The sequence below is a fragment of the Ambystoma mexicanum genome, chromosome 5p (assembly GCF_040938575.1).
Source record: "Ambystoma mexicanum isolate Mex_15411 chromosome 5p, UKY_AmexF1_1, whole genome shotgun sequence".
NCBI lineage: Eukaryota > Metazoa > Chordata > Amphibia > Caudata > Ambystomatidae > Ambystoma > Ambystoma mexicanum.
The window spans coordinates 1,051,312,183-1,051,332,323 of NC_090930.1; positions in this window are offsets into that span (position 1 = coordinate 1,051,312,183).

Consider the following 20,141-nt stretch of genomic DNA (forward strand, 5'->3'; position numbering starts at 1 on the left):
AGTTGGGCGGGCCGGGAAAGTGCCTGTATCCGCAAATACCAGCACTTTTTACTGGACCACTTGGAAGGAGGGCCAATGTGTCAAGATGTCCAAAGCAAAAATGTCCTATGTCTGAAATCCTATCCTAGTCCTCACATTCTAAAACTAACTCTAAGATGTAAAGGGTAAAGTCTTTGGTTGGAAAAGTGCACAAATGTTGAAGTTCAACAAAAGGTACAACTCCAACCAAAAAGGCTTCCACTTAGATGGTGTTCACAGTTCCTGGGAATGACTCCCTTCCCCAGGGTTCTTTCCAGCAAAAACAAAAGTTGAAAAGAATAACCAAGTTCTTTGAAGCCCAAGAGGATTAATCTCTCCTCTTGGTGTTGCAATTCCCTCCCTGGCAAATTACTACCTTCCCCATGTCCTTTGTCCCTAATGTCCTTTCTAATACAGTTCAAAATCCTAAGGGCATGTACCTACCTTCCTTTGGATTCTCATTCAAAGTTCCACAACTGCAATTCACAATTCACAATCCACAATCCTAATGGCATGAATCTCTCTTTTGATTCTCTTTTCAAAGTTACACGATTTGGTTGCCAATCCCAGACTCACAAACACCTGGTATACTCTCCAGCCAGGACTTTTATTCAACACAACTCTTTATGGATGCAGATCCCAGAGCTGCTCTTCACCTTGTGTACTCTCTTGCCAAGACTTGTGTACAAAACAACTCTTCCTCAATTTGGGTGTACATTGCAGACACACACACAACATCACGCAACAACCTTCTCCATGCTTTCATTATCAAGCGACCCTCTGTTTGGCAATTCGTTAGTCTCTTTTACTTTACATGGCTTTCTGCTCGCTCAAATAGAAATAGACTCAATGTTTTCCCGGGGTGCGCGGCAGTCGCTGTCAGGCGACCTGGCATCCCACCTCTTCCCACTGGGCTCACTGGTATGAGGTAGTTGCTTTGATGTTCCTCGCACTGCCGGGTTGCTGCTGCCAATTGTTGACGCTTCAGGGGAGTGTCTCACTTCTTCCTGCCTTCCCGTTTGGTCTCTGGCATCCTCCAACAACCACACGCTGTATCCGACTTCACCCTGGCAGACCTCAGATTCTTCACTGTTTGGGGAACAGTGGGGGTCATTCCGACCCTGGAGGTAACCATGGCGCTATTAGCGCCATGGTTGCCTCCAAAACCTTACCGATTCCGCCATGGTGAATGGAGCAATTACCGCCCCATTCCAAGGTTGGCGGGGGCGGTAATTCCCCATTCACCATGGCCCGTTCCCATTTGAGCCCCCATAGGGCTCAATGGGATTGGGGAAGGTGCTAATAACGGTACCGCAAATTGCGGTACCGTTATTAGCTCCAAAGTCCCTTTGCGGGTCCTGTCCTTAACGCCTGGTAAAACCTGGTAAAACCAGGCGTTAAGGGAGGACCCGCAAAGGGACCTCGGAATAGGGTGGTATGGGATTACCGGCACCGGTGCCCTTACCAGTACCGGTAATCCCTTACCGCCCGGGTCGTAATGAGGCCCAGTGTTTCCCAGAATACCACAAGCCTCTGTAGCCTGAGCTTGCTTCCCGCAGTCCGTCCAGTCTTCTCTGCAGCCAAGCCTTCTCCAAATCAGGAGCCGGCCGCACCTGTCAGGTATCTCTCTCCTCTCTGCATCAACTTGTAGACGTGGAGCCAAGTACCCACACCCAAAGCTCCTCCCCCATGCTGCCTATATGTTGGGAGCCAGAGTGTGAGACACGTGCAGTACCGGTGAAAATACTGATACCGAAAAGGATCTTGGAAGTAAGATTCCCATTGAGGAAGCCATACAAGCATTCACAACAATATGATGGCCATTTGAATAAAATCCCGGAAGAAGTGAAAACTGAGCAAAAAAGAAGCCTGGTGACATCATACAGAGCAGAGCTGACACACTCAGAAGAAGAGGCTGAAGAATATAGACATTCAATAGAAACAAAGGAGGAGGTGTTAAAGATGAGCAACATTTCGGGCTCGAGATGAAGATGCTCATGCTACAGAAACAATTAAGAAGATACCAAGTCATTTTTCAAGTGTGCAGATGCAGTAACGCAAGTAGACAAAGTATTCTTAAAGGCTAGCTATGTAGTGAATAGATTGTGGCGATGCACCAAAGTATATGCATAGGAATGTATGGGCTATGGAGGATTCCACAACGCATTTCAGCAGAGCTAGATACAGTGAAAAGAAAGGCTTTCAGTGTGTCGCAGTTGGAAAAGCAAACGACATTCAGAGGTGAATCAAAGAGACGCTTGGTTGGCCCAGTATCAGGAAGTCAAGGCCACTGTGAACCTGAATGTTCATGCAGTAGTTACAAAACGTGTGAAAAGAACAAACTCCTGTCTTGGATGAGGAGTGAAAACATTGAAGACGTCAGAGGTTCATCATTTAATAGTATTTTAAATGCAGAAAAACTCTGAAACATGGTCTGCAGTCACATGGATGGATGAAAATAGATAGTTGAGCTGTATCGAAACCAAGAGACAGAGTATGCCTATACTCTTTTATTCTCAAGCACAGAGAACATTTCCAAGGCCAAGTTGAAAGCCTTAATTGACTGGCAGACTGAAAGAGTGATGATTGACGACAGGCTAATTGTTGGAAAGCTATGTTTATGACCAGCCCACCAATGCCTAGATGTTAGCCTGAGTGCTGCTTGCGTAGGTGGAATATTACAGAGAGGTACAAGGGTACCAACCAATTATAAAGGGCCACGTAGTAGAGAGCCCTATAGTTTGTATAACCAATGGGACGTTGTGTATTTGATGACGTTCTTAGTGACCTGCACTAGAGGACTTATTTGCCCCACCTGATGAGAGACCCAATCACCTTCCCAACACGTATGGAACATATACCTAGAGGTTCCCGTTAAGCCACTCACTTTCCCAAGTAGGTTTTAGTAGTTTGCAACGTAGATTGATGTCAATGATGATGAATTTTTTGTTTATAAACTAAGTTTTTTATGAAATTCATTGAGTGAGAAGATCGAGCGAGTTTGTTGATGTTCATTATTTTAGATAATTGATATTAAAATAGGTGAACTTTGTCAACTTCCTGAGTCAGTTTGATTATTGAGGTTTCAATATATTCTGCATCCCCATCCATCTCAAAGTATCGTTACCTCGTCTTAAAGGGCTTTTGTAGGTACACAAGTTCACGTGGTAGCACAGGATGGTTAAAAATCCATTGACCTAGTAGGTTTTGGGGTCCCGGAAATATCAGATGTCCTCTGCCATTTTGCTGGAGGAACGTGAAGCTCCCTGTGGATAGCGGCCATTAGTTAAAAAATCTTGCAAAGTATAGGTGGGTCAGGTCCCTAGTTTTCAAGCGGAATTCCCTCCCGACTTCTACAGGAAGCTGAGCGGACCGAAGGCTGAAGAGGCTGGTTGCGGAGGAGGCGATCCCGAGGGTCGGAAGTCGAAAAACGCAAATGGTGAGTAGGCCGAGTGAGGTGGCAAACTGAATGAGTACTGAGTGGGGAAGAGTGATAACAGGGAAAATAGTAACAGAGAATTGGTTGGGGTATTTTTTTTTTGGTTTAAGACACAGAGCGTCATGGTTTAAGACGAAGAGTGTCATAGTTTAAGGTATATAGATGAGGAGCGATCTATATAATAAGCCCGGAATCCTACGTCAAGGACAATTAGAAGGAACTCGTCCTAGAGTCCAAGTGGACATACCCAGGCTACGAACGATCAAGGATCGTTAAAGAGGACAGGTCATACTCCGATCTGAGTCATTATTAGGGGCAGGAATAAGGTCATGAGGAGCGTTGTCAGAGATTTATGTGGGCCGGCCAGTATGTCTGTCTGTTTATATATTGTATATGATGTATGTGGTGAAGAAATTAAATATTGAGAAACAAGGAAGAAATAGATTATGGTAGAGGATATTGAGAGTTGAAATGTAATTATTTATTTATTAGTTGACCAATGATGTTCATTGAATAGGTAGAGTGAAGTGAAACGTGACATAGAGGCTTGGAGCTGCGACGATTGGTGCACGTTCATTTTGTATTATTTTTCTGGAAAGTATTTATTTGTCTAAAATAACGGTAAGTAGTGACAGTCAATTGTGACTAAGTCATGATGGAGGATATTACTCTGTTTATACACTTGTGCAGACAGTTGCCAAAACACACAAGCAGTACAGTGCAGAATGGGCTAAGGGCACGGCAGATAAAATGTTCATGCCATGGCCACAAGGGGGATCACTGTCTAAAGCAGTTTTGCAACACATGACGACATACTTGCATGCAGCATATACAGGAAAAAAGTTTGAACAAAGGTTAGCTGGCTTAGAGCTTTGGAAGATGTACCAGGAGGAACGGGAAGACCCACCTCCAGAAGACTGGATGCTTAACCAGTGTAAAGAGGGGCGTGTTGAGCCTTCTGCTCCCCCTACCGCACCTGAAGTAAATGGCGATAGTCCGAAGGATGAAGGATTATATCCTTTAAGAGAGTTTAAGGCAGCAACAGGGTATAGCAACCTGACATATAAGTCGCCTGCATGTAGCAGCGAGGAGGGTCCAGATAAGACTCCAGAAAGAGAAGTGATCCCTAAAGTCCCACGGGACAAAGAGAGAAGTGATCGGCCAGGTATGTCTCTAGATATAGAGAGAGAAATAAAGAGATTGAAAGGAGAGAAAGACCAAGCTGACGGAGTAGCACTCATACACAACAAATGGATGGGTGGTCAGATATTGCTCAAATTTGATGGGAAGAGCATCAAGGAAGTAAGGCAAAAGGAAGATCAAGACGAACAAGAAAGAGAGAAACGATTGAAAGAAGACGAGGCCAAAAGAAAGAGTAGACAAAGACGGGAACAACTGTATCAAGATGAACAGTTAAGAAAAATAGGAAAGAGCAGAGGAGAAAAGAAAATATGATAACAGGCAGAGAGCAATCGAAGAACACGATAGGCTAGAAAAGAAAAGAGAAGAGAAGAGGAGGAACAGAAATGAAGAGATAAAAGAATGCAAAGACGCAGAGATGAAGAAGTGCTCAAGAGAAGAGAGATGAAAAGACAAGAAGAAGAAAGGGTCAGGGGGAAGCAAAGAAACGAAGAGAGTTTGACGAAGAAATAGAACTCAAGAGAAGGCAAAAGGAGACGAAACATTGATCGCATTGAGAAAGAGTTAATGGAACCGAATGCAGTAGTAGCATGGGAGGACATGGGAGGACATAGGAGAATTCTTCCCGACACATGAATCAATGCCAGGGCCATCTAGAGCAGATCTAGAGGATAATTTTGATATAAGAAGCATTGGAGAAAAAATCGATAAGGTTTATCATGAAATGAGGACCAAAAGTGAATAAAAAAATAAAAGGAAAAAGTGAGCGATTTGAAGGTGCACAGACACGAGGCAAAGAGGGAGGTTTGTTTAGCCTCGAGCACAGAGCCTTGTCTTTGGACAAACTAACGTTAAATAGAAATGAGAAAGCGGGAAGCCACACTAGTTGGAGACAAGATATGTCCGACGAAGACAGAGAAACCTTCCGTGGGAAGGAGGAAGCTAGTGTATGTGGCCCTGAGGGGTGTTCTCCGATAGACAGGGAAGTTAGATGGTCAAATCTGGAACTACCTAAACCGAGTGCGGACGCCAGAGCCCCTGACGCGGCCAGATTGACCTAATGGGCGATCTCAAAGTGGAAGGGGGGGGGACTCACCACCTTATGTGAGCAGGCTAAGGTCACTACCAGGAAGAGGACATTGTGGAACCATTGTCCCTGCTATAGATAGGCAGACGATGGGAGACGAGTGCAATTTTGGGATCTCACATTTCCCATTGTTAGAAAAAGGAGTAGCCAGACCACAGTATATACCATGGCCCCAAATGGATAAGGATATTCTAAGATGTAAACTCCTGAGTCTGACGTCGGGTGCCGGAAAATTGATCTACGAATTAGAGAAAATGACAGGAGGCAATACGCTAGCTATAGGGGACATTAAGGGTCTTCTAGCAGCTATATTTGGGTTAAGAGCTGATGACATTTGTCGAGAGCAGGATACGCAGTGTCACTGCTAAGAACACAGCTCATGATGGAGCGCCATTTAACAATTACAGAGCGGCAGTCTGGAAAGCGCTATGAGTACAATATCCTGATACGGCGGATATGGGCGCTATAATCGCACATAAGATGCAAGAAGGGGAGGATCTGCTGGTTTACATTCAGAATTTCCAAAAGCAATGATGCTTGGAAACACGCGAGCCGTGGGAAAAATCTATACCGGTGTCCTATCATATATTATGTCAAGGGCTACCAGACAAGGTGCAGAGACAGCTCAAGAAACTGGTGGGTATGGAAGCAAAATCATAGCCAGAAATACAGCTGACCATAGCGCATCATTGCCGGTTGTTGCAGGAGAAAAATCAAAAGAGAGACGATGGTAGGAAGATTGGGAAGGCTAAGTTAGTACAGAAAAAGTTATCGAAGTATGCTATAGAAAGGGCAATGTTAACTAGTGGAGAAGGGTCAGGATCACAGCAAGCAACAGTTATGCCGCAGGTGAATAACCAAAGGCAGGTCAATCAAGGAGGAAATGGATTTATACCACAAGGTAAGGGAAACTTTTGCGGGAGAGGAGGCTTCCAGAATAATCAGGGAAACTTCCAGAGTAACCAAGGTGGGTTTCAGCCTATGCCGAACGATAACCAGGGCATGCAGGGAAGACAAGTCAGAAGACTCCCTCCTGTATGTTGGACATGTGGAATGACAGGGCATATAGCACGAACATGTGGGAGCCAAGGGTATGTGCAGAATGGGCAGTTCTCAAGAGGGGGGACCGCTTATCTGCCTGCATATAGCTCACAAAGTAGGGACAGGTGTGGCCATGATCAAACAGTGTATCAAGCACAAGCGCTGAGAAAACAACAGGCATTGCAACCACAGCATGCAACATTGAATCCACCACAAGGGCAGTCACAACATGCACCCATGCAGATACAACAGAGCGCAAACACAGGACAGTTACTGACTCCTAGGATAGGGGGTGTCACTATCGAGGGTGGGAATACTTTCATGGGCACCTGAATAAGTATGTACCCACAATAGGACAGCTCACTGGGTGACTTGATGTGTTCAGTACTATCAGTAACGCCAAATCCTCAAGAGGAACCAAGGGTTGACGTCACAATAGGAGGAAAATCTTTTTATTTCTTGGTAGACACAGGTGGAACTCGCTCATGCATACGGGAGGGAAATGTTTATTATCGGGTAATGCCATGAATGCTCAAGGTTTCACAGGAGCTACAAGTAGATTTCCTTTTACAGAAAAATTGCCAGTCTCTATAGGAGAATGTGATATGTCTGTCCCATTGTTGTATTCAAAGCACCAGTTGTGGCCAGCCCGGCTCCTTTTTCAATATGTGGTGGTCCTGCCCTACTGTGCAAACCTTCTGCACTCGGTGCATCTCGGCCACAAGGGACATCACCCACGTGGTTATCCCTAGAGAGCCAGAAGTCGTCTTACTAGGCGCCCCTTCCCCGGAGATGGGAAAGATGGCTAAACCTCTGACCCAACTCCTATTGGCTGGAAGGATTACGATTGCACACACATGGAAGACTACGGGGTGCCCCTCCATGACCTTATGGTGGATCAAACTCTGGGACATCCTCGTACCATAAAAAGTTATGGCGGCCAAAGCAGGCCTCTTGGACTGATTTAACGATATTTGGGCCCGCTTCTTGAATTTGATAGGACTCCCCCGGTGTTAACCCATAAACCTCACCCAGCCCAGCTGGCCCTACAGCCGGGCTCAGCCTGACCTATGAACAAGTCGATCCTCCTAATCCAAAGAGGGATTTGATCAGTAGACAAAGGTGGATGGGGTCCGGGGTTGATAGTTTGTAAACTGTCCTCATTAACAATGACTTTGAATCACACTGTGTGTTGTATATGCTTGTATTGCCTCATGCCGTGTTACCGGTTTAAAATAAACTTGTTAAAAAAAAAAGACAGACTCCAGGTAACATACTGGGTAGAGATTTAATGACAAAGTTAAACATGACGATTTGTTTTACTGATGAAGGCATAGTGTGTACAATGCCAGGAATACATTATTTAAATGTGAGTGAACATATTATGGCATTTACAGAGCAAATAGTCATACGAGGCGTACCGTTAGAACCAGAAGTATTTCATTATGTGATACGCATTTTGTTAACATGGCTGACTGGTTTAGCGGGTAAGACTATGAGAATACCTAATGACTTTCTCTTTAGACCAGAAATTCCTATGGACGAAGAGGGAGTACAGATTTTTCCCATGGAGTTACAAGCAGCTGTAGTACAAGGGGTCTTGGCCATGCTCATAGGATTTGATAATGGCAGATCATGGAGCCCAGTAATTGCTATTGGAGAGTGTTACAGACTAACTGACGTCACTGATGAGGACATATTTAAGGATGACCCCTCTGATGACGAGGTATTGTTCGAAATGAGCATTACATACTGGGTTAGGGCAGGAAAATGTGAGATTCCACAGAGGATGATGATAGTGCGACATCGTCCTACATTTCTTGATGAGGACATGGCGAAAGTGCCAGTTTCACTATGGACCACGGGTCCTTATGACGTAGGCCTATTAAAAGGGGTTGGAGAAGTCAAGATTAAACTGAAGCCAGGAGCAATTTCACCTCGAGCACGGCAGTATTCCATGTCTAGAGAGGCAGACAAGGGTACTTTTAAGACGATATCCGCCATGATGGATCAAGGCATTTTAGTGACGTCAGAGTCACCATGTACTAACGCAGTGTATCAGGTCAAAAAATCTAAGGAAGGGTCATGGCATTTAGTGCAAGACATGCGCCCAATTAATCAGATTGTAGAGGCAGAGTTTCCTCTAGTTCCTAATCCGGCAACGATATTATGTAGTATCCCTGTTAAGGCGCAATATTTTATTGTGATTGACTTGAAAAATGCGTTTTTCTCAATCCTGCTTGTTTGTTTATTTCTATAGCGCACCGAACCCAGGGGTATCTGAGCGCATTAGAGCAAATTACAAGTGTTACAAATAGCCATGTCACCAATTACAGATTACGGTGAAGTACATTAAGAACAGATAAATTACAAGTAGCAAGTGTTTCAAAAGGACGTGACACCAGTTACAGATTTAGGTGTCGATTCATGGAATTAATGGGCGCCGAAAATTCCCGCGCAGAGGTGCCAAAATGTGCGATTCGCAGTAAAAGTGCGAAAATCGTAGTGCAAGTGTGAAAATCGCAGGGAAACCAGCGCACATCGATTCATGGAAGTCCGTGCACGAGAAAAACATTGGATGTGCGCTGAAAAAGTGCGCAGCGCACGCCGGCGCACAGGTCATCCAACAGCGTGTGCCACGGCCACTGCGAAATCGCACATAGCGCGGCGCACATCACAAAAGTAGGCAGAACACAGGGTGTAACACTCGGAATGGGGAACAACGCGTGAAAATATGGGCGTCACGGGGGAAGTACAGGAGGCAAGAACGCCCACACGCTCGCCTACAACCCGTATTCATGGAATCGAATAGGGCAAACCAGCGCACGGTGAAAGACGCGCACAGGGCCAAACAAGTACGCCACAAGAAAGCAGGCGGTAGCGTCCCTGCGCCTGAAATAAATGTGCGCCAAAATGTGCGCTAACAAAAAGCACCCATATACAGCCATGATGAATGGTCCATACAGTGGCCCTCTAGGACAAATGAGGTGCAAAGGGGTACCGACAAACACGAACACCGCCTGTGTGACAAATAGCGTGTGCGTGTGTTTCTGGGTGCGCGGGAAGTTCCACACGCGATTGGCCTGGGTACGTGTACTTCGGGGTGCGAGGGAAGTTCCACACGAGATTGGCCTGGGTACGTGTGTTTCGGGATGCGCAGGAAGTTCCACGCGATTGGCCTGGGTACGTGTACTTCGGGGTGCGTGGGAAGTTCCACACGCGATTGTCCTGGGTATGTGTGTTTCGGGATGCGCGGGAAGTTCCACACGTGATTGGCCTGGGTACGTGTACTTCAGGGTGCGCGGGAAGTTCCACACGTGATTGGCCTGGGTATGTGTGTTTCGGGATGCGTGGGAAGTTCCACACGCGATTGGCCTGGGTACGTGTACTTCGGGGTGCAGGGGAAGTTCCACATGCGATTGGCCTGGGTACGTGTGTTTCAGGATGCGCGGGAAGTTCCACACGCGATTGGCCTGGGTACGTGTACTTCGAGGTGCGCGGGAAGTTCCACACGCGATTGGCCTGGGTACGTGTGTTTCGGGATGCGCGGGAAGTTCCACACGCGATTGGCCTGGGTACGTGTACTTCGGGGTGCGCGGGAAGTTCCACACGCGATTGGCCTGGGTACGTGTGTTTCGGGATGCGCGGGAGGTTCCACACGCGATTGGCCTGGGTACGTGTACTTCGGGGTGCGCGGGAAGTTCCACACGCGATTGGCCTGGGTACGTGTGTTTCGGGATGCGCGGGAAGTTCCACACGCGATTGGCCTGGGTACGTGTGTTTCGGGATGCGCGGGAAGTTCCACACGCGATTGGCCTGGGTACGTGTGTTTCGGGATGCGCGGGAGGTTCCACACGCGATTGGCCTGGGTACGTGTACTTCGGGGTGCGCGGGAAGTCCCACACGCGATTTCAGCAGGGTACGTGTATTCCGAGGTGCGCGGGAAGTTTCACACGCGATTTCAGCAGGGTACGTGTATTTCGGTGGTGCCGGGGAGTGCTACACGTGATTTGGCCGTGTGGGTCCTCCCAGGTGTTCCCTCTACACCCTCCACGGCCCCTGCAGGCAGCCCACACCACAGGGGACTACCCTGCACCCCTGCTCATGTCCCACAGGCAACCCATCCACCATGGCCATGCCCCCCAGCCAACCCACATGTCACCTTGCACTACTGATAACCAACACATGTCTCCCAGCACCCCCACCCCCCAGCACTGTGGGGCACCCTACACCAGGCCCACACTCATGCCTCCCACCCCCCCCACCCCCCAGCACTGTGGGGCACCCTCCACCAGGCCTCCACTCATGTCTCCCAGCACCCCCACCCCCCAGCATCCAGGGGCTCCCTCCACCAGGCCCCTACTCATGTCTCCCATCACCCCCACCCCACAGCAGGGCACCTTCCACCAGGCCCCCACTCATGTCCCCCTACACCCCCACCCCCCAGCATCCAGGGGCACCCTCCACCAGGCCCCCACTCATGTCCAACTCATGTCTCCCATCACCCCCACCCCCCAGCAGTGCAGGGCACCCTCCACCAGGCCCCCACTCATGTCCCCCTACACCCTCACCCCCCAGCATCCAGGGGCACCCTCCACCAGGACCCCACTCATGTCTCCCAGCGCCTCCACCCCCCAGCACTGTGGGGCACCCTCCACCAGGCCTCCACTCATGTCTCCCAGCACCCCCACCCCCCAGCAGTGCAGGGCACCTTCCACCAGGCCCCCACTCATGTTCAACTCATTTCTCCCAGCATCCCCACCCCCCAGCAGTGCAGGGTACCCTCCACAAGGCCCCCACTCATGTCTCCCAGCACCCCCACCCCCCAGCACTGTGGGGCACCCTCCACCAGGCCCCCACTCATGTCTCCCAGCACCCCCACCCCCCAGCACTGTGGGGCACCTGCCAGCAGGCCCCCACCCATGTCTCCCAGCACCCCCACCCCCCAGCACTGTGGTGCACCCTCCACCAGGCTCCCACTCATGTCCCCCTGCACCCCCACCCCCCAGCACTGTGGTGCACCCTCCACCAGGCTCCCACTCATGTCCCCCTGCACCCCCACCCCCCCAGCACTGTGTGGCACCCTCCACCAGGCTCCCACTCATGTCTCCCATCACCCCCACCCCCCAGCAGTGCAGGGCACCCTCCACCAGGCCCCCACTCATGTCCCCCTGCACCCGCACCCCCCAGCATCCAGGGGCACCCTCCACCAGGCCCCCACTCATGTCTCCCATCACCCAACCCCCCAGCAGTGCAGGGCACCCTCCACCAGGCCCCCACTCATGTCCCCCTGCACCCCCACCCGCCAGCACACAGGGGCACCCTCCACCACGCCCCCACTCATGTCCCCCTGCACCCCCACCCCCCAGCATCCAGGGGCACCCTCCACCAGGCCCCCACTCATGTCTCCCAGCACCCCCACCCCCCAGCACTGTGGGGCACCCTCCACCACGCCCTCACTCAAGTCTCCTAGCACCCGCACCCCCCAGCACTGTGGTGCACCCTCCACCAGGCTCCCACTCATGTCCCCTGCACCCCCACCCCCCAACATCCAGGTGCACCCTCCACCAGGCCCCCACTCATGTCTCCCATCACCCCCACCCCCAAGCAGTGCAGGGCACCCTCCACCAGGCCCCCACTCATGTCTCCCTGCACCCCCACCCCCCAGCATCCAGGGGCACCCTCCACCAGGCCCCCACTCATGTCTCCCAGCACCCCCAGCACTGTGGGGCACCCTCCACCAGGCCCCCACTCATGTCTCCCAGCACCTCACCCCCCAGCACTGTGGTGCACCCTCCACCAGGCTCCCACTCATGTCCCCCTGCACCCCCACCCCCCAACATCCAGGTGCACCCTCCACCAGGCCCCCACTCATGTCTCCCAGCACCCCCACCCCCCAGCACTGTGGGGCACCCTCCACCAGGCCCCCACTCATGTCCAACTCATGTCTCCCATCACCCCCACCCCCCAGCAGTGCAGGGCACCCTCCACCAGGCCCCCACTCATGTCTCCCATCACCCCCACCCCCCAGCAGTGCAGGGCACCCTCCACCAGGCCCCCACTCATGTCTCCCATCACCCCCACCCCTCAGCAGTGCAGGGCACCCTCCACCAGGCCCCCACTCATGTCTCCCAGCCAACATGTCATCACAATCTAGATCCCTGTCCCATATGGTCAGCCTCCAAATGCCAAACACCCACCCGAGTATTGCATCCACCCACTTAGAAATGGCAATAACATGATAGAACCCCAATTGCAAGTTTGGAAATGAACACATGTCCCTCACCTACACCCAATGGGTGTCAGTGAATGTCAAAACCCATATCATGATATGCATGAAACCAATGAGATGATACTACACATTGAAGTTTGAAGAAAAAATATGTATTAAAAGCAACATAAATTGAATTAAAAAAAACAAACAAAAAGGGGAATTAAAAAAAAACAAACAGCATGTCCGTGAAATAATGCTAAACCACAAATCATAATCCAAAGGAAAGGTGTCCAAAGTCACAGTCCACAAAAGTAAATCCAATGGAAAATTAAAATCAAAAACCATTGCTCCATGGGTAAATCATAAAAAAAAATGAAAATCCAACAGTCAACTATATACAGATAAACAATCCAGGGTCCATGATCCCAACAGTAGAAATGAAACCTATCTAATAACACTACCTAATAAAAAAAAACTATATACAAAAATGTGAAAAATAGGAAACCTAACACTAACTACAGAACTATTTACAAGAGCAGCGGGCTAGTCCGACGGCTCACTTGGGGATGTTCCGGGCCTTTGGACACCTTTCCTTTGGATTATGATTTGTGGTTTTGCATTATTTCACGACATGCTGTTTTTTTTTTTTAATTCCCATTTTTGTTTGTTTATTTTTTATTCAATTTATGTTGCTTTTAATACATATTTTTTCTTCAAACTTCAATGTGTAGTATCATCTCATTGGTTTCATACATATCATGATATGGGTTTTGACATTCACTGACACCCATTGGGTGTATGTGAGGGACATGTGTTCATTTCCAAACTTGCAATTGGGGTTCTATCATGTTATTGCCATTTCTAAGTGGGTGGATGCAATACTCGGGTGGGTGTTTGGCATTTGGAGGCTGACCATAAGTGCCAGGGATCTAGATTGTGATGACATGTTGGCTGGGGGACATGTGTGGGGGCCTGGTGGAGGGTGCCCCACAGTGCTGGGGGGTGGGGGTGCTGGGGGACATGAGTTGGACATGAGTGGGGGCCTGCTGGCAGGTGCCCCACAGTGCTGGGGGTGGGGGTGGTGGGAGACATGAGTGGGGGCCTGGTGGAGGGTGCCCCACAGTGCTGGGGGGTGGGGGTGCTGGGAGACATGAGTTGGACATGAGTGGGGGCCTGGCGGAGGGTGCCCCTGGATGCTGGGGGGTGGGGGTGCAGGGGGACATGAGTGGGGGCCTGGTGGAGGGTGCCCCACAGTGCTGGGGGGTGGGGGTGCTGGGAGACATGAGTTGGACATGAGTGGGGGCCTGGTGGAGGGTACCCCTGGATGCTGGGGGGTGGGGGTGCTGGGAGACATGAGTGGGGGCCTGGTGGAGGGTGCCCCACAGTGCTGGGGGGTGGGGGTGCTGGGGGACATGAGTGGGGGCCTGGTGGAGGGTGCCCTGGATGCTGGGGGGTGGGGGTGCAGGGGGACATAAGTCGGAGCCTGGTGGAGGGTGCACCACACTGCTGGGGGGTGGGGGTGCTGGGAGACATGAGTTGGACATGAGTGGGGGCCTGGTGGAGGGTACCCCTGGATGCTGGGGGGTGGGGGTGCTGGGAGACATGAGTGGGGGCCTGGTGGAGGGTGCCCTGGATGCTGGGGGGTGGGGGTGCAGGGGGACATAAGTCGGAGCCTGGTGAAGGGTGCACCACACTGCTGGGGGGTGGGGGTGCAGGGGGACATGAGTGGGAGCCTGGTGGAGGGTGCACCACAGTGCTGGGGGGTGGGGGTGCTGGAAGACATGAGTGGGGGCCTGGTGGAGGGTGCCCCACAGTGCTGGGGTGTGGGGGTGCTGGGAGACATGAGTGTGGGCCTGGTGGAGGGTGCCCCTGGATGCTGGGGGGTGGGGGTGCAGGGGGACATGAGTGGGAGCCTGGTGGAGGGTGCCCTGCACTGCTGGGGGGTGGGGGTGATAGGAGACATGAGTTGGACATGAGTGGGGGCCTGGTGGAGGGTGCCCCTGGATGCTGGGGGTGGGGGTGCAGAGAGACATGAGTGGGGGCTTGGTGGAGGGTGCCCCTGGATGCTGGGGGGTGGGGGTGCAGGGAGACATGAGTGGGGGCCTGGTGGAGGGTGCCCCACAGTGCTAGGGGGTGGGGGTGCTGGGAGACATGAGTGGGGGCCTGGTGGAGGGTGCCCCTGGATGCTGGGGGTGCAGGGGGACATGAGTGGGGGCCTGGTGGAGGGTGCCCTGCACTGCTGGGGGGTGGGGGTGATGGGAGACATGAGTGGGGGCCTGGTGGAGTGTGCCCTGCACTGCTGGGGGGTGGGGGTGATGGGAGACATGAGTTGGACATGAGTGGGGGCCTGGTGGAGGGTGCCCCTGGATGCTGGGGGGTGGGGGGTGGGGGTGCAGGGGGACATGAGTGGGGGCCTGGTGGAGGGTGCCCTGCACTGCTGGGGGGTGGGGTGATGGGAGACATGAGTGGGGGCCTAGTGGAGGGTGCCCCTGGATGCTGGGGGGTGGGCGTGCTGGGAGACATGAGTGGGGGCCTGGTCGAGGGTGCCCCTGGATGCTGGGGGCTGGGGGTGCAGGGGGACATGCGCTGGTGGGCAGCAGTGCAAGGTGACATGTGGGTTGGCTGGGGGGCATGGGCATGGTGGATGGGCTGCCTGCGGGACATGTGCAGGGTAGGCCCCTGTGGTGTGGTCCGCCTGCAGGGGCCGTGGAGGGTGTAGAGGGAACACCTGGGAGGACCCACACGTGCAATTCACGTGTGGTGCTCCCCGCGCACCCCTGGAATCCACGTACCCTGATGGCATCGCGTGTGATACTTCCTGCGCACCCTTGAAATACACGTACCCTGCTGCTTTTGCGTGTGATACTTCCCGCGCACCCCTGGAATACACGTACCCTGCTGCTTTTGCGTGTGATACTTCCCGCGCACCCCTGAAATGCACGTACCCTGCTGTTTTTGCATGTGATACTTCCCGCGCACCCCTGGAATACACGTGCCCTGATGGAATCGCGTGTGTTACTTCCCACACACCCCTGATGTACACGTACCCAGGACAATCGTGTGTGAAACTTCCCGAGAACCACTGAAATACACGTTCCCCGCTTGGCGTTTGCTGTTTGGCAGCCCTGTGAACTCGTCCAGGGTTAGCGCAGCCCTTTGCGATGATTTGGGCATTTTTAAGGCTTTTCCTTGCGCGAGGGCGTTCTTGGGGGCGTAACTGGCGCTGCTGCAGGGTCGCTGCGCCACTCTGCGCCACGGCTGGTTTCGGAGGCTAAAATCCATGAATACGCTGTGCGATGAAAAGGATTTTTTCGCACGCGGCTGGCGCAGTGTATCGCACGGGGACACTGTGCGCCAGCAGCGTGCGCCACTTTTGTGCGAATTTCTATGAATTACCCTGTTAGTACATTAAAAACAAGTATTTTCGAACTATGAGTAGAACCGTAGGATAAGGGCAAAGAGCGGTGTACAGGCAGTGAAAGGTCGTGTGAACAAGGAAGTAGTGTACAGTGAGAGACCTTCGAGGTGTTGGACTCCTATTATCGCGCTTAGTCTTTCACTGTTAGCCAAGTATTGGAATTTCTCCTGAAGTTGGTGAAGGATTGGGTCATCTTGATGGAAGGTGGGAGTGTATTTCATGGCTGGGCAGCCATAACTGGGAAACGACTCCCCCTTGACATTTTCAGTTTGTACCTCGTGACTACCAGGCAGGAGGTATTGGCCGACCTAGGGCTCAGTTAGGTAGGCTGGGGCGGCATGATTCAAGGATTTAAATGTAAGAGACATGGTTTTCAGCTGAATATTATCCTTGATGAACAGCCATTTGTGCTGTCTTCTTATTTCCAAAATGTGTTCTCTCCTTGAAATACTCAGAGCAGTCCTAGGTGCATTATTTTGCATGATTTGTAATTTGTTGAGAACGTACTTACTAGCACCTAAGTAGAGTCCGTTACAATAATCCAGCATACACAAGATGAGGGCTCTAGCTAAGGTAAGACAGTTTTCAGTGGAGAGCAGAGGTTTGCAGGCCCTTATCAATTTGCCCATGTAGGCTGTGGCTGAGGCCGTAGCGTTGACTTGTTTGTGTAAGTTTAAAGTGCAATCTAGGTAAAAACCTAGTGTTTTTACCTCTTTAGCCACAGGGCAGTGGTCGAAGTGGGCGGGAGCGGTGCTCCTATACTTATTTTAATTACGTTTTACTGTTCCTATACTTTTATTTAAAAAAGAAACCGTTCCGGAACGATTTCGTTTTAAAATAAAAGTGTAGGAAGAAGTTTAAACTTGCACTTTCAGTGCACTGCACAGGACGTTTCCTTAAAGAGCAGGCACATGATTTTTGGGGTTTTTATTGTGCATGGGTGGGGGCGCGGCGATGGGGTCTGTGGGGAGCGGTGCAGGCCAGTAGGGAACATAGTTCCACTACTTCTTTTCGAACACTTCGACCACTGCCACATGGATGTGGTTCCCATCTATATTAAAGGAGGCATAATCTGTGTTGTTTATTCAAATTAGCTGAGGAGCCTAGGAGCTCAGTTTTATTGTCATTCAGGCAGAGGTCATGGGTGGCCATCCATGCCTGAATTATAAGATACATTTTGTTCACTAGCCGCACATCAGTATCTTAATTGCCTGTTAAGGGGAGGAGGATCTGGGTGTCATCGGCATACTTAGTGTAGGTGACACCCAGAAGATCCAGAACATTGAATAAAGGCTTTGTGAAAATATTGTACATGGTAGGACACAGGCAGGAGCCTAGGGGTACTCTGCATGTGATGGGAATTGGGTCAGCTGCTGCAGACGGTGAGAAGACTCTCATAGTCCTGTTATTTAGGAAGTATTTGATCCATGTAATTGCATTTTGAGCAGAATAGGCTGCTGTGGCAAGGTGATTGCATAGTACTCTATGGTCAACCAGGTCAAAAGCGGCCGATAGATCCAACGGTAGTAGCATTGCAATTTTCCCTTTATCTTTGAATTCGTCAATCTGGGTTTTTAAATCAATTGGTGCCGTTTCGGTGCCATGTTGAGGTCTAAAGCCATATTGCGGAGTCCCTAGGAGCTGGTTAGCCCCTAAGTAGTCCTGGATTTGCACGTATGCGACCCTGTCCAGGATCTTCAGTTAGAACGGGACTGTGGTGATTGGCCTGTAATTTGTGGGAATTGTGGGGTCCAGAGATAGTTTTTTTAAGGAGTGGTAGAACCCAAGACTCCTTTAGGTTACTAGGTACAATACCTGAGGTGAATGAGGCATTAATTAGTTTAGCTATGAATGGCGCCAGGTCTCTGGTGGGCATCTTTAATAATTTGGGCTGGGCAGCTATCTCCTTGGCACCTTGATGGCTTAAAGGATGCAATAATTTTTTGTGCCTCTGTGACGGAGACTTTAGAAAATGTGAAGCCTTGGGAAGGTTTTGTGGATGGCTTTTGGGTAGGGTATGTCGTATCTCAATTTAGTAGGTTTAGACGTTTGTCAGCAATTTTAGTTTGCAGTGTAGCTATTTTGTTGGTAAGAGCATTCTGAATGTTCGTGCACCAGAGTTTGTCTTTTAGGCAAAGATCTGTGCGAGGATTAGGCGTCTCCATTTCTCGAAGGATGATGAAGAGCTCTTTAGTGCTGGAGTTGGCTTGGTTGATTCTGTTATTATACATCTCACGTTTAGTTCGAAGTATATCTTCTTTATATTTATCAGATAGGTTCATCGGGTTAGTTTTGTTCTCTATAGAAGGGATGTGCTTCCATAAGGTTTCCAGTTTTCTTTTTTCAGTGCATAGAGTTCAGGTGAGCTCTTGGTTTGCCTTTGCACATTTTAACAGGGGCAGTGATATCCAAGGCTTTGGGCATTGTGGAATTATAAACATCCACTAGCAGGTTTGGGTCTGTGATGTTCTCTAAGGAGTTTAGGATGGGGATCACATGAGGCATGATGGCGTCCGCTGTGATGTTCCGTTTGTTCCTCATGGGGCATGGAGGCTCTATAGGGTTGGATTTAATTTTAGGAGTATTAGCTACGAGCGTAAACGAGAGAAGGTAATGATCCGTCCATAGTTGTGGTGCAATGGAGGTGATTACAGTATCACAGTTTAGATCAGCTACCCAATCTAAAGTCCTCTCTTTGTCATCGGTAGGCTTGGTAACTTTTTGGTTAAAGCCATGTTCTGTGAGGTGTTAGCTATTGTTAGTGCTTGGTGATGGTTAGGGTCGTTAAATCCTAGATTGAAGTCACCTAATGTTAGTATTTGCAAAGATATTTTGGTATTATTCAAGAGTAGTATCATCAGGTCTTCCTCAAATGAGCCAATGGACATTGGAGGTCTATAAATTAGGTGGATTGTTATGGTTCGAGACTGGTATTTTGGCTGTAAGTAATTCACAAGATGAGAGTGTGAGCACAGTAGCTAATCTTAAGTCTAGGTTAGTCTTAGCTATACCTCCTCTGGAATACGGCCAGTCCACTCTTATGATCGAGTAATTATCAGGTACAGCAAGTAGGAGGGAGAGTCCTGCTGCCGCATGCAGCCATGATTCTGTTATGGCCAAAATGTCAAGGTTTTCGACTGTGATTAGGTCAGCAATATCTGTCGCTTGAGCTACCATAGATCTAGCATTTATTAATTCTCCCTTAATAGTTTGGGTGGTAGCGTTGGTAGGAGTGGCACTTAATTTATCCTGTTTTGGTTTCTTATTATGGTTATTCAAGGTTTTAGAAGTGTCTTTGCTGGATGCAAGGAGGTTTTTGGGAGTAGTCGGTAGTGAATTTTTAGGAGGGGCATTGAGCACGGGCTAGTAATGGGTTGCGAGTCTCCAGCGGAGTCTATTATTCCTGTCATTGGTGTGGCAGGGGAGTCTAATGGATGTAGACTGGATGTAAGGGCCATTGGTACACCAGTTTGTTGGCGGTAAAGGAGTGTTGGCGTCAATCAAAGGAACTCTGTTTGGAAGTTTAGAATCTGGACAGTAGTTAGGTAGAAATTTGGTAGGTCTTATTGATGCGTCCAGATGGTTAAGTTTAAGCGAAGGTAGGAAAGGAGTGGCCTTAATCACAAGTGGTGCTTGATTAGTAATGTTCACAGTTGGACAGAGGTAGTACACAGGTGTTGGAAGTGAGGTTGAAAGGTGCTGGTTAGAAACCAGGATAGAGTCTAACAGCAGTAACAGTAGTAATAACGAAGCATACATGTTATATGTAGGCAACTAGTGCGTA